Source organism: Castor canadensis, chromosome 11 (genome assembly GCF_047511655.1).
Source record: "Castor canadensis chromosome 11, mCasCan1.hap1v2, whole genome shotgun sequence".
NCBI classification, from domain to species: Eukaryota; Metazoa; Chordata; class Mammalia; order Rodentia; family Castoridae; genus Castor; species Castor canadensis.
Window position 1 is genome coordinate 126,694,613 of NC_133396.1, and position 12,293 is coordinate 126,706,905.

Below are 12,293 nucleotides of genomic sequence, written 5' to 3' on the forward strand. Positions count from 1 at the left end.
ACGTAGCAAGACCCTATCTCAAAAAACAAATAAGCAAACAATATGACATGCAAATAATCTGCTGCTAATTTAAATTTCTTCCTAGACTGAACATCCATTGATGATTCTTGTCTAATCCAATCAGTTCCATGGTCGTTACAAAATGATGATTCTCCAACTCCAGCACACCCTCTGTACTTACCAGTCAGCCCTCTGCATCCTACTATCAGCCAGACCCCTCTCTTCTTGACTGACTATCCACAATGTCTAAAAAATGTGTATATCTGTTTATGTGCCTGTTGCTGTGTATGAATATACATGTATATATGTGTTTGTACATATGTATATTTATATGTATGGGTATAATACATATGTGTATGTTTTAGACTACTTTGATTGCTATAATAAATTAATACCACAGATTGTGCAATTTATTTTTAAAAAGAAGAAGTTTAGTTAGCTGATAGTTCTGGAAGTTTAAGAGCATAGCACCAGAATCTGCCTGGTATCTGGTGAAGATCTTTCTCCTGGATCATTAAATAGTGTAGGGCATCACATGGAAAGACAGAGCAAGCAAACCAGAGGGATTCATTTTTTTTTAAAGCCCAGGAAACAAAATCAATATACAAAAATCAGCAGCATTTCTATATCTCAACAATGAACAGTCTGAGAAAGAAATCAAGAAAACAATACCACTCACAATAAAATCAAAAATTAGTACCTGGGAATAAATTTAACAATGGAAATGAAAAGCCTGTACAATAAAAACTATAAATCATGGAAGAAAGAAGTAAAGAAGACACTAGAAGATGGAAGGATATCCCATGCTCATGGATCAGCAGAAACAATATTGTGAAAATGACTATACTACCAAAAGAATCTATATGTTCAATGCAATCCCCATCAAAATTCCAATGCTATTCTTCAAGAGACAGAAAAATCAACCCTAAAGTTCATATAGAAGCAAAAAAGATCTCAAATAGCCAAAGCAATCCTGAGCAAAAAGAGCAATGCTAGAGATATCACAATACCTGACTTCAAACTATAGTACAGAGTCACAGCAAAAAAAACAGCATGGTACTGGCACAAAAATACACATGAAGACCAATGGAACAGAATAGAAGACCCACACAAAAACCCACGTAGCTACAGTCATTTGGTTTTTGACAAAGGATCCCAAAACATTTGTTGAAGAAAGATAGCCTCTTCAACAAAATGATACTAGGAAAATTGGATATCCACATGTAGAAGATTGAAACTAGATCCTAGTCTCTCCTTGATCTTGTACTAGTATCAATTCAAAGTAGTTCAAAGATCTTAATGTAAACTGAAACTGCGAAACTACTACAGGAAAGAATAGGGAAAGCACTGGAACATACAGGCAAGGTAATGACTTGCTGACTAGAACTCCAGTAGCCCAGCAATTAACAGAAAGGACTGACAAATGAGACTTCATCAAACTAAAAAGCATTTGCACAGCAAAGGAAACAGTCACTGGACTAAAGAGACACCCAAGAGTGGGAGAAAATCTTTGCCAGATATTCATCTGATAAGGGTTTAACAACTAGAATATATAGGGAGCACAAAAAATTAACCCCACGAAGAATCAACAACCCAATGAAAAAAATGGGCAAATGAACTGAACAAATAATTCTCAAAAGAAGTACAAATGGCCAATAAATACATAAAGAAATGCTCAAAAAAAGAAATGTTCAACATCCTTGCCCATAAAGAAAATACAAATCAAAATGGCATCGAGATTTTACCTCACTCCATTTAGCAAGGCTATCATCAATAATACAAAGGAAACAAAGGTTGGTGAGACTGTAGGAAAAAGGAACCATTATCCACTGTTGGTAGGAATGTAAATTAGTGCAATCACTAAGGAAAGCAGTATGGTATGGAGTTTCCTCACAAAACTAAAAATAGACCTGCCCTATAATCTGCAATATCACTCCTAGGCATCTACCCAAAGGAATGTGCTCCAATATACAATAGAGCCACTTACACACCAATGTTTATTGCATCACTATTCACAATAGCCAAGCTTTGGAAACAGCCCAGATGCCCTACAACTGATAAGTGGATTAAGAAAATGTTATATATACAATGAAGTATTATTCAACTATGAAGAAAAATGAAATTGTGTTGTTTGTGGGTAAATGGATAGAACCGGAGATCAGCATGTTAGGCAAAGTAAGCCAGGTTCAGAAAGACAAAAGTCAAATGTTTTCCTTTATATATAGAAGTTAAACATACATATATAGAGAAAGAGAACATGATTGTGATAGTGGGTAGGTCTGAGGGAACTAGGAGGAGGTGGGAGAAGAAAAGAGAATGACAGAGAATGATATTGAAATACAATGCATCTGCATAAGAAGTGGTATAAGAAATGCACTGAATGCAGCTGGATAACATGGGAGCAGGGTTCTAGAAAAAGAGTAATAGAAAAGTGTTAATCTGATTAAAGTACAGTATATACATGTATGAAATATCATGGCAAAAACCCATTTCGCAGTCAATATACACACAAGAAAAAATGAAGGACAGGAAGGTAAAACAGATCCTGTCCCAGGGATAGGTACCAGTGGGAGGGAGGAAGGTAAATGGACAGAGTGAAAGAAGGTGAATAGGGGCTGTGTACTTTGAATACATGTATAAAAATAGAACAATGAAACCTATTGAAATTGTTCTAAGAAGGGGGGAGGGGATAAGAGACAGTAAAGGAGGGGTGAATCTAATTAAGATATATTGCAAGCATTATGTAAATGTCATAATGAAACCCCCCTGTACAACTAACATATGCTAATAAAAATGTAAGAAAGTCACTCCCCCCAAAAGTCCATTAATTCACCAATTCATTGATCCATGAGTGGATTTATCCATGCCAGTGTGACCCAGTCACCTAGTCCCACCTTTTAATGCCTCATCTGGGGATTGAATGTCGGTAGAGGTGTGCATTCATGTATTTCAAGTATCTATTGACTGTTGAACGTTCCAAGCAAAGATATTTGGTAGCAACAAACACATCAGTACCCACGTTTTAACTACTAATACCATTTTTCTCTCTAAAAGGAAATGGAACGTCTCAGAAAAATGGATGCTTTCAGGGCTGAGACAATGTTGATACAAGTCTGAGAGGACAGGTGGTATGGCTAAAGTGGTAGAGTACTGGCCTAGCAAGCATGAGGCCCTGAGTTCAAACCCCAGTGCTGCCAAAGCAAACAAACAAGACAAGTTTATGCCAGAAAGCAGAGGATTGTTCAAAAAGATATGAGAGCACATCATAAGGTCATAGGAACCAGATTAAAGTGGAGTCCACTGTCACTTGAGTGTGGTGGTACACACCTATAGAATCCCAGCACCTGGGAGACTGAGGTAGGAAGAATATGAATTCAAGGCCAGCCTGGGCTCAAAAAAGCAAATTTATCCAGGTGCCAGTGGCTCACACCTATAATCCTAGCTACTCAGGAGGCAGAGATCAGGAGGATCAAGATTCAAAGCCAACCCTGGCAAATAGTTCGTGAGACCCTATCTAAAAATATATATATATATCACAAAAAAAAAAGTGCTTGGTGGAGTGGCTCAAGGTGAAGGCCCTGAGTTCAAACCCCAGTACTGCCAAAAAAAAAAAAGAAAGAAAGAAATTTTAATTAACTAATTAAAAATTAAATAAAGTGGCTTTTACTTGTCAAGTGTGGGCCAATTTGAGCAGAAAATAATTAAATAATAATGAATCTTAAACCATTAAAAAATAAGAATTGAGTCCATGACAATGAGAATAATAGATGATAGATAGATAGATGATAGATAGATAGATAGATAAACTATAGAAGCTCTGTTGTTTCTATAGACTCAATGTTTGTGTCTCTCAAAAATTCATATGTTGGGCCAGGTGTGGTGACCCATGCCTATAATCCTAGTACTGAGGAAGCTGAGCAAGAAATCACAAATTCAAGGCCAGCCTGGGCTACACAGTGAAACCACGTCTCAAAAACAACCTATGTTGTAATCCAACCCCCACCCCCGCCTGCCTCAGGCAATAGGATGGGGCTTTGGTGAGGCAGTGAAGGTGTAACCTTCCTGAATGGAATTAGTACTCTTATAAAAGAAACCAGCGAGATCCCTCTCCCTTCTGCCATGTGAGGTTACAGCCAGAAGACACTCCTGTCTCAGGAGCAGGGCCCTCTCCAGACATTGAAACTGCTGGTGCCTTGTTTTGATCTCCCAACCTCTAGAACAGTGAGAAACAAGCTTCCATTATTTATAAATCACCCACACTATGGTATTTTGTTTTAGTAGTCCAAATGGATTAAGACAGTAATATTTTTGTTTGTTTTTTACACAGTAGGATTTTTTAGTCTCTGAAATAGTCCTTACCTAGAACATCTTTGTGCTACTGAAATTCTAAGAATATAGCTGAAATCTTTTGCTATACTCAGTGTGTTCCCCATATAAATCTTACACACTTCTTTCTCATTTATCCTCCCCCCCTCTTTTTTTTTTTCTTTACTCTTTTTGTTACTATTAGAAGTAAAATCTTTTTAAGCTATACTTTCTCACTGAAACAGCTATTGATCTCTGGATATTATTTGTACCCAGAACACGTGACTGAGTTCTCTAACAATGCTTGTGGTTTGCTTTAGTAGTTTTGCAGTTGATTATTCCAAGTTTACCATCTATAAATTGTGTATCTGCGAATAATTTTACCTCATTTTCAAAATTTTGTAACTAAAATCTTTTTCTTGTCTAATTGCATTGATTGATACTTACAAAATAATGTTTAATGGTGCAAACATTCTTGAAATTGTTCTTGACTTTAATGAAAATGTTTGCAGTTTTTATTTTTTTTCCTCCTTAAGCATGGTTCTGACTTTAGCACTGGAAAAATATCATTTTAAGATTTTTGCCAAGAGCGCTGGTGGTGTAGCTTAAGCTGTAGCACAACTTCCTCACAAGCATGAGGCCCTGAGTTCAAACCCTAGTACTGCCCAAAAAAAAAGGAAAGAAAAATAGAACTGATGGAGCAAGATCAACATCTGGCATGGCAGTGTGAGGAGCTCTACTGACTAGCTCCCCAGAGACACTGTCACCATGACATGGAGTCCCAAGGAGGTCTTCAACTCAAACTGTAAAAGTCCTTGACTTCGTCATAGAAAAGAATGTAAGGGTGAGCCAGACATGAGATTTAAGCAGATTCATTAGCAAGTAGGAAAATTACATACTCAGAGGTGGGCATCAAAGAGAGACACAATTTCACCTTTTACAAAGCATATATATACAGATATACATATGTATGTATATGTATCTATGTATGTTTTCAGGCTCCATCCTTGAGATTCTTATCTCTATTAGTTTTCTTTGTTCTGACCATCAGGCTAATTCATTGTTTATTTTGACTATGCTCATAAATTCTTATCTGAGGTTTCTGTTATTAGAGTCTTATCTGATGGTTCCTGTTGCTAGAGTCTTATCTGATAGTTCCTGTCCTTTTGCTATGACCTCAAACACTGAAATAAAAGACACAATCACTTCCTGTCATTCTAAAGGAACACGTTTGATGTTGTTAGTGCCATTTTAACATATGTTTTCTTTAAGATTCCATGTGTGCCTTAATACAGCCTCATGGGGTCACTCTATGCAGGTTTTATTATAACATTTTACTTATTTTTCTGTTTTCTCTTCCTCATCTTCTCTATTTCCCTTTTTCAAGACTAGTAAAAATTATTATTTAAAAACTTTAATGCCATGCATGGTGGTGCACACTGTAATCCCTGCTACTCAGGAAGTAGAATTAGGAGGATGGAGATTAGATGCTGGCCCAGGCAGTGGCATAAGACCCTCTCTGAAGCTGGGCACCTGTAATCCTAGCTACTCTGGAGGCAGAGATGAGAAGCATCACAGTTCGAAGCCAGCTGGAATCTTGAGACCCTATCTCGAAAAAACCCATCACAAAAAAGGTCTGGTGGAGTGGCTCAAAGTGTAGGCCCTGAGTTCAAGCCCGAGTATCACACACACACACACAAAAGACCCTATCTGAGGCTTGGGGTGGGGGCATGGCTCAAGTGGTGAAGTCCTGAGTTCAAACCTTAGAACTACCAGAATTTTTAAAAAGTTTAAAGTCTCTAGAAATGGTCCTAAGGGCAAACAGTAAGTGAAAAAAATATTTTTTCATGAAAATTCAAAAGAAAGGCAAGACTCTGTGACATATGAACCAAGATCACCTTGTTTCCCCCTTTCCCACTCAGCCTAAGTAAAGACTGCACTCCAAATGACGTCAGCCAAGAACCCAGGATTCCCTCTCCCCACTGCTTCCAGTCAGCAGTCTTTCTTCCCAGGAAGAACAAGATTTCATTTTGTCTCTTCTGCCCCCAACTACCTTTCCCTGAGGCTTAGTCCTGGGTAATATAGTCAAGAGATGGAGGTTCCACTCTTTGTCCCAACCTGGGGAATGGAGGCTCCATCTTGAGCGCGGTTACTGAGAGTACTGGAGTCCTGATAATCCTTGCTTCATCTTGTGAGGCAGTGATTCCACAACAGAAGGGGCAAGCCAAGAGAACTTTATGCTGCTGAGCTCCTAGAGAAAAGAGTCATAAAGCAAGCCATAAAATAGATGGCTCCTAATTTCTTCCGAAAGGAGCTGAGTTTATTTACAACAGAGCACCTGAAAGGAGAGCTAGGATAGCCAACTTGAGATAGGGATCCTCGGAATCTTGGAAGAGCTGTTTCTGAGCAACTGAAAGCAGCGAGCACCAGCCCAGAAACAGTGGCCCTAGGATGATAACGAACCACGACCAGGAGAATAAAAAGAGCCTCCCCAGACCCCTTGGAAACTCTGAGAAGAGCAACAAGTCCAAACTGGAAGCACTTCTCAGCTTAAGGGCAACCTGTCACTTTCACTTTTCTGCAAATAAATCCTTCTTGCTTTTACTTTGCTGGAATTTTTTACTGTTAAATTCTTTTAACACAGTAAAGGATAAGAACCTGCATTGGCCAAGCACAGTGCACCCATGCATCACACCAAGAAGCAAGTTAAGGTTGTTCTTAAGAATAGTGAAGCAGAGGTCGGGCTCCGGAGCTCACACCTATAGTCCTAGCTACTCTGGAGACAGAGAACAGGAGGATCGCAGTTCAAGGACAGCCTGGCAAATAGTTCTCAAGACCCTATCTCAAAAATACCCAACACAAAAAAGGGCTGGCAGAATGGCTCAACTGGTAGAGTACCTATCTATTAAGGTGAGGCCCTGAGTTCAAACCCCAGTACCACCAGAAAGGAATAGTGAAGCAGGTTTGGGGGCATATCTCAAGTGATAGAGCACCTGCCTGGCAAGTGCAAGGACTTGAGTTCAAAACCCAGTTCCGCCTAAATAAGAAGTGTGAAGAGAATGGGTTAGAGCTCAGTAGTACAGAGCACTTGCCTATCATGTGTGAGGCTCAATCCTCAGCACTAACAAAATAAAAATAAAAATAAATGGAGAAGTGGGACATTGTGGTTAAAAGCTAAAATGCAGTTGAGAGATTTGTGGATTTAATGAAGATTAAACTGCAGATCAGCTAATTTTCAGGAGAAAACCACAACTGGAAGAACCCTCCTAGAGTCAACACAAATATCAAAAACCAGCTGAGAAACTATTCCTTCAAAGGAGACAGCCTAGATTTGGATTAACTTGTACAATTTATGTCTGGAGACATTGTTGAAAACAATAGAACAGGGGCTAGAGGAATGGCTCAAGTGGTAGAGTGCCTGCCTAGCAAGTGTGAAGCCCTGAGTTCACAAAAAAAATTCACAGAAAGCAGTAGAGCAATCAACCAACCATTACTAGAGTTTAACAGTTAGGGAAAGACAGGAAGAGATCCCTATCAGTACTTCTACCAACCCACCAAAAAGTATATACTCCTAAGGAACAGCATCAGACACTTAAGGGTGTAGGGAAAATTAGACTTTACTGAAATAATCCAACCAGCCACTTAAAAAGAAAAAAAGCAAATATTAACAATCCCCAGGGGGTGTGAACCAGTAGTCAGAGTTGCTGCAGTATGCTATATAAAATATCCAGTTTCCAACAACAACAAAAATCATGTGGCCCATAAAATATTTTTTAAATAAATAAGAAAATATAATTAATGATCAGTATGACTGACAAAAATCAGGCAGCAGACACTGCCATGCATTCAACCAGATGTCAGATTTAACAGAGGAAGACTTCAAAGTGACTTTTATAAATATATTCACAGAACTGGAAAAAAAATGTATGATTGAAGAAGAAAAGGAACTAGGCATGATGATATATGCCTATAATCCCAACACTTGGTAGTCTGGAGCAGGAAGATAGAGGCTACTCTGGGATAGACAGCAAAAAGAAATGGTAAAGGAATATATGATGGGTTGCAATGTTGCATCAAATATAGAGAGTATTAGAAACTATTTTAAGTTAAAATTAGGAATTGGAAGTACAACTGAAATTTTAAAAAATTCATTAGAGGATCTCAACAGTAATTTTTACTGGTAGAAGAAAGAATTGGTGAACTTGAAGATAGATTAGTAGAGATTATTTAATCAAAAAAAACAGAGAAAAAGGATAAAGAAAAAAATGAACAGAGGCTCAGAGAAATGTAAGACATCATTAAGCACCCCATCACATTCATAATGGAATCACCAGAAAAAGGGAAAGAAGCAAAGGAGGAGAAGTGGGGGGACAGGGAAGGGAGACAGAAAAGAAGAAATGGAAGGGAAGGAGGAGGTCAAGGAGAAGAAGAAATAATGGCTCAAAATCCCCAAATTTATTGAAAAATGATCCAGGAAGCTCTATGATCGCCAAGGGATAAATGCAAAGAGATCCACAAGCAGACACATTATCATAGAAACACTGAAAGTAAATGACAAGGAGAAAAACTTAAAAGCAGCAGGAGTAAGAGGACTCCTCACTTACAGAGGAAATCAATAAGACTAACGGCAGACTTCTCAGCAGAAACAATGGAAAGCATGGGATGACAGTCAAAGAAATTGTCAACCAAGAATCTTATATCCAGCAGTTATCTTGCAAAAACAAAGGTGAAATACTTTCCTACCTAAACTGAGAGAACATGTTGCTGCCTGACCCACCTCATAAGAAATACTAAAAAAAAAAGTTCTTCTGGCTGAAAGCAAGTGAACATAGATAGTAATTTGAATCCATATTAAAAAAAATAGAGTTCCAATAAAGGTAATTATATAATTACAAAGACAATATAAATTTATATATTTTCCTCTATCCTTTCTTAATAGATTTTAAAATCTATTGTATAAATAACATGTATATAATGTACTGTTTGGCTATAACATTTAGAAATATAAATTATGAGCCAGATGTGGTGCTACACACCTGTAATCCCAACATTTGGGAGGCAGAGGAAAGAGGATTTCAAGTTCAAGGTCAGCCTGGACTATATAGAAAAACACTGTCTCAAACACACACACACACACACACACACACACACAGAGCCAAAATAATGGGCAGCAATAGCATATAGAGAGAAAGTGAACACAATTACAGTTGTTCAGAAGTCTTCATATTTTTCTGATAAAAGGGTTATGACACTAACTTCAAATTTATTCAATAGTGCTAAAGCTCAAATATTAAATGTCCCCCCAAAAGTCATGTGTTGAAGGCTTGGTCTCCAATGCAGTGTTCAGAGGCACAACTTTTGGGAAATCATTGGATTATTATGGCTCTGAGCTAATCAATGGTTAACCCATTAATGGATTCATGATTTGATGTTAAAATTGGGAGGTGGTGGAAACTAGGTGGTGGGATCTTGTTGGAGGATGTGGATCAGTGGGGACTGCTCCTTGAATGCTATCTCTTGTCCTTGGTCCCTTCCTCTTTCTCTCTTCTTTCCTTCTGCCGTGAGGTAAGCAGCTTTCCTCTACCATGCCCTTCTGCTTTCTAGCCTCACCTCAGGCCACAATAGGGCCAATCTACCATGGACTATAATCTCTGAAACCTTCCTTCTTTTACATTGTTTCTCTTGGGTATTTTGTCATAGTATGGAAAAACTGACAAATCCAATATGTATACTAAAAATAGGATAAGAAAATAAACCAACAATAATGAAAATGCAATTTTAGCTAGGTGCTGGTGGCTCATGCCTATACTCCTAGCTACTCAGGAGGCAAAGATAGGAGGATCACAGTTTGAGACCAGCATGGACAACTAGCTCACAAGACCCTCTCTTGAAAATATCCAATACAAAAAAAGGGGGTCAAGTGGTAGAGCACCTGCCTCACAAGTGTCAAGCCCTGAGTTCAAACCCCAGTGCCACCAAAAAAAATGCAATTTTACTATAGTTAAAAGCTTAAATTTCAGAACAAGACACCTGGGATAAAATCTTAGTTTCTTCACTTATAAGATGAATAGCCTTGTGAAACTTTTATTTGTTTGGTTTTTGTTTTGTTTTTGGTAGTACTGGGGTTTGAACTCAGGACTTCATACTTTCTAGACAGGTATTCTACCACTTGAGCCACTCCACCAGTCCTTTTTTGTGTTGGCTATTTTGCAGATAGGGTCTTGCAGAACTGTTTGCCTGTGCTGGCTTTGAACCCCAATCCTCCTGATTGCTGCCTCCTGAGTAGCTAGGATTACAGGTGTGAGCCACTGGTTCCCAGCAGCCTGGGGAAATTTATCCTCCCTGATCCCAAGAAGTGCACAGTCCCTTAAATATTCTTCTCCTTTTTTTTTTCCTTTGGTAGTACTGGGGATTGAATTCAGTGCCTCCTGTATGCTAGGCAAGTGCTCTACCACTTGAGCCACACCACCAGCATAATATTAAATATTCTTATTTAAAGAGGAAAAAAATGAAAATTAATGCCAAATGTTCACTTTGGTAGTTGGAAAAAGAAAAATAAACTGAAAGCAAAGGAGAGGAGAAAATAAAAATAGTATAGCTTACATTTATTGAGTGTGTTACTATGGACTCTTCCAAGTACTTACAGATTTCAGCTCATTTTATCTTCCCAACATCCCCAAGAGATATACACTCTTATCATCTCCATTTCACAGACAAAGTAACTGAGATCTGAGGGGAAAAGTTTCCCAAGGCTATTTAAGTGAAGAAACTAAGATTTGCCAGCTCAGGTGGCTCCTGCCTATAATCCTTAGCTACTTGAGAGGCCAAGGTCAGGTAGAAAACAGTTCAAGGCCAGCCCAGGTGAATAGTTCTTGAGACTTCGTCTCCAAAACAACAAGAGCAAAATGGACTGGAGGTGTAGCTCAAGTGGCAGAATGCCTGCCCCTTTGCAAGTGTGAAGCCCTGAGTTCAAACCCCAGTCTCACCAAAAAAAGAAAAAAGCTAAGATTTTTTACCCCAGTTTGACTCCAGAAGTTACCCTTGTAACTATAATAAAATTATAAAACTTACATAAAATGAATACATTACTGATAAAATATAGTTTACCTAAATGGAATCAAAAAGAAAAGAGAAGACCTGAAAAGTCCTATAACTAGTAAGTGAAACCTAGTGTAACTTCCCACAGCTCAGATGATCTTATTTGTAGAGTTAGTGGAAAAATATATTAGAATTTTGGTCCAACCTTTTACATACTCTTCAGAAAAAGCAAACAAAAAAGGGAGGTGTGGAATAAGGATGTAACTCAGGGAGGGCTAGAGCACTTGCCTAGCGTGTTCAAAGCTCAGGGTTCGATCACCAGTACTACAAAAAGAAAACAGGAAAACATGAGAGGAAGGTCACTCCTTTAGTGGTTAAAGGTTGACAGAAATTTGCCTCTCTCTCTTTTCAACAGTCCACAGAACACAGTCCAGAGCTGATTTGGCTGTTCCAGGAATCTTCCAAGTGCTCAGGCTTCTTCCAGCTCATCCCTCTGCCTCACCTCTGTGGGGATCTCATCATCATGGGTCAACACAGCTGGTGGAGGGTAGCCATTACTTCTGGAAAAAAGATTTAAAAAGAGTGTCTCAGATGCCACATCCCTGAGTCACAACCTGCGCTTCTGCTGTCTTTCTTCAAGTGTAGTCAGATGGGAAAACCTGGCTGCCATCTGGGAAATATGAATATCATTGTGTTGAGCTAAAACTTGGGATTGTTCATATTGAGAAATGAGCAAGACAGAAGCCAGGCACATGGCTCACACCTGTAATCCTAGCTACTAAGAAGGCAGAGATCAGGAGGATTGTGGTTCTAGGCCAGCCAGAACAAAAAGTCAGCAAGACCCTATCTCCATGAATAAAATGCTGGTCATGGTGGCGTGCACTTGCCATCCCAGCTATGCAGAGAATGTAAATAGGAGGATCAAGGTCTAGGCACAAGTGCAAGACCCT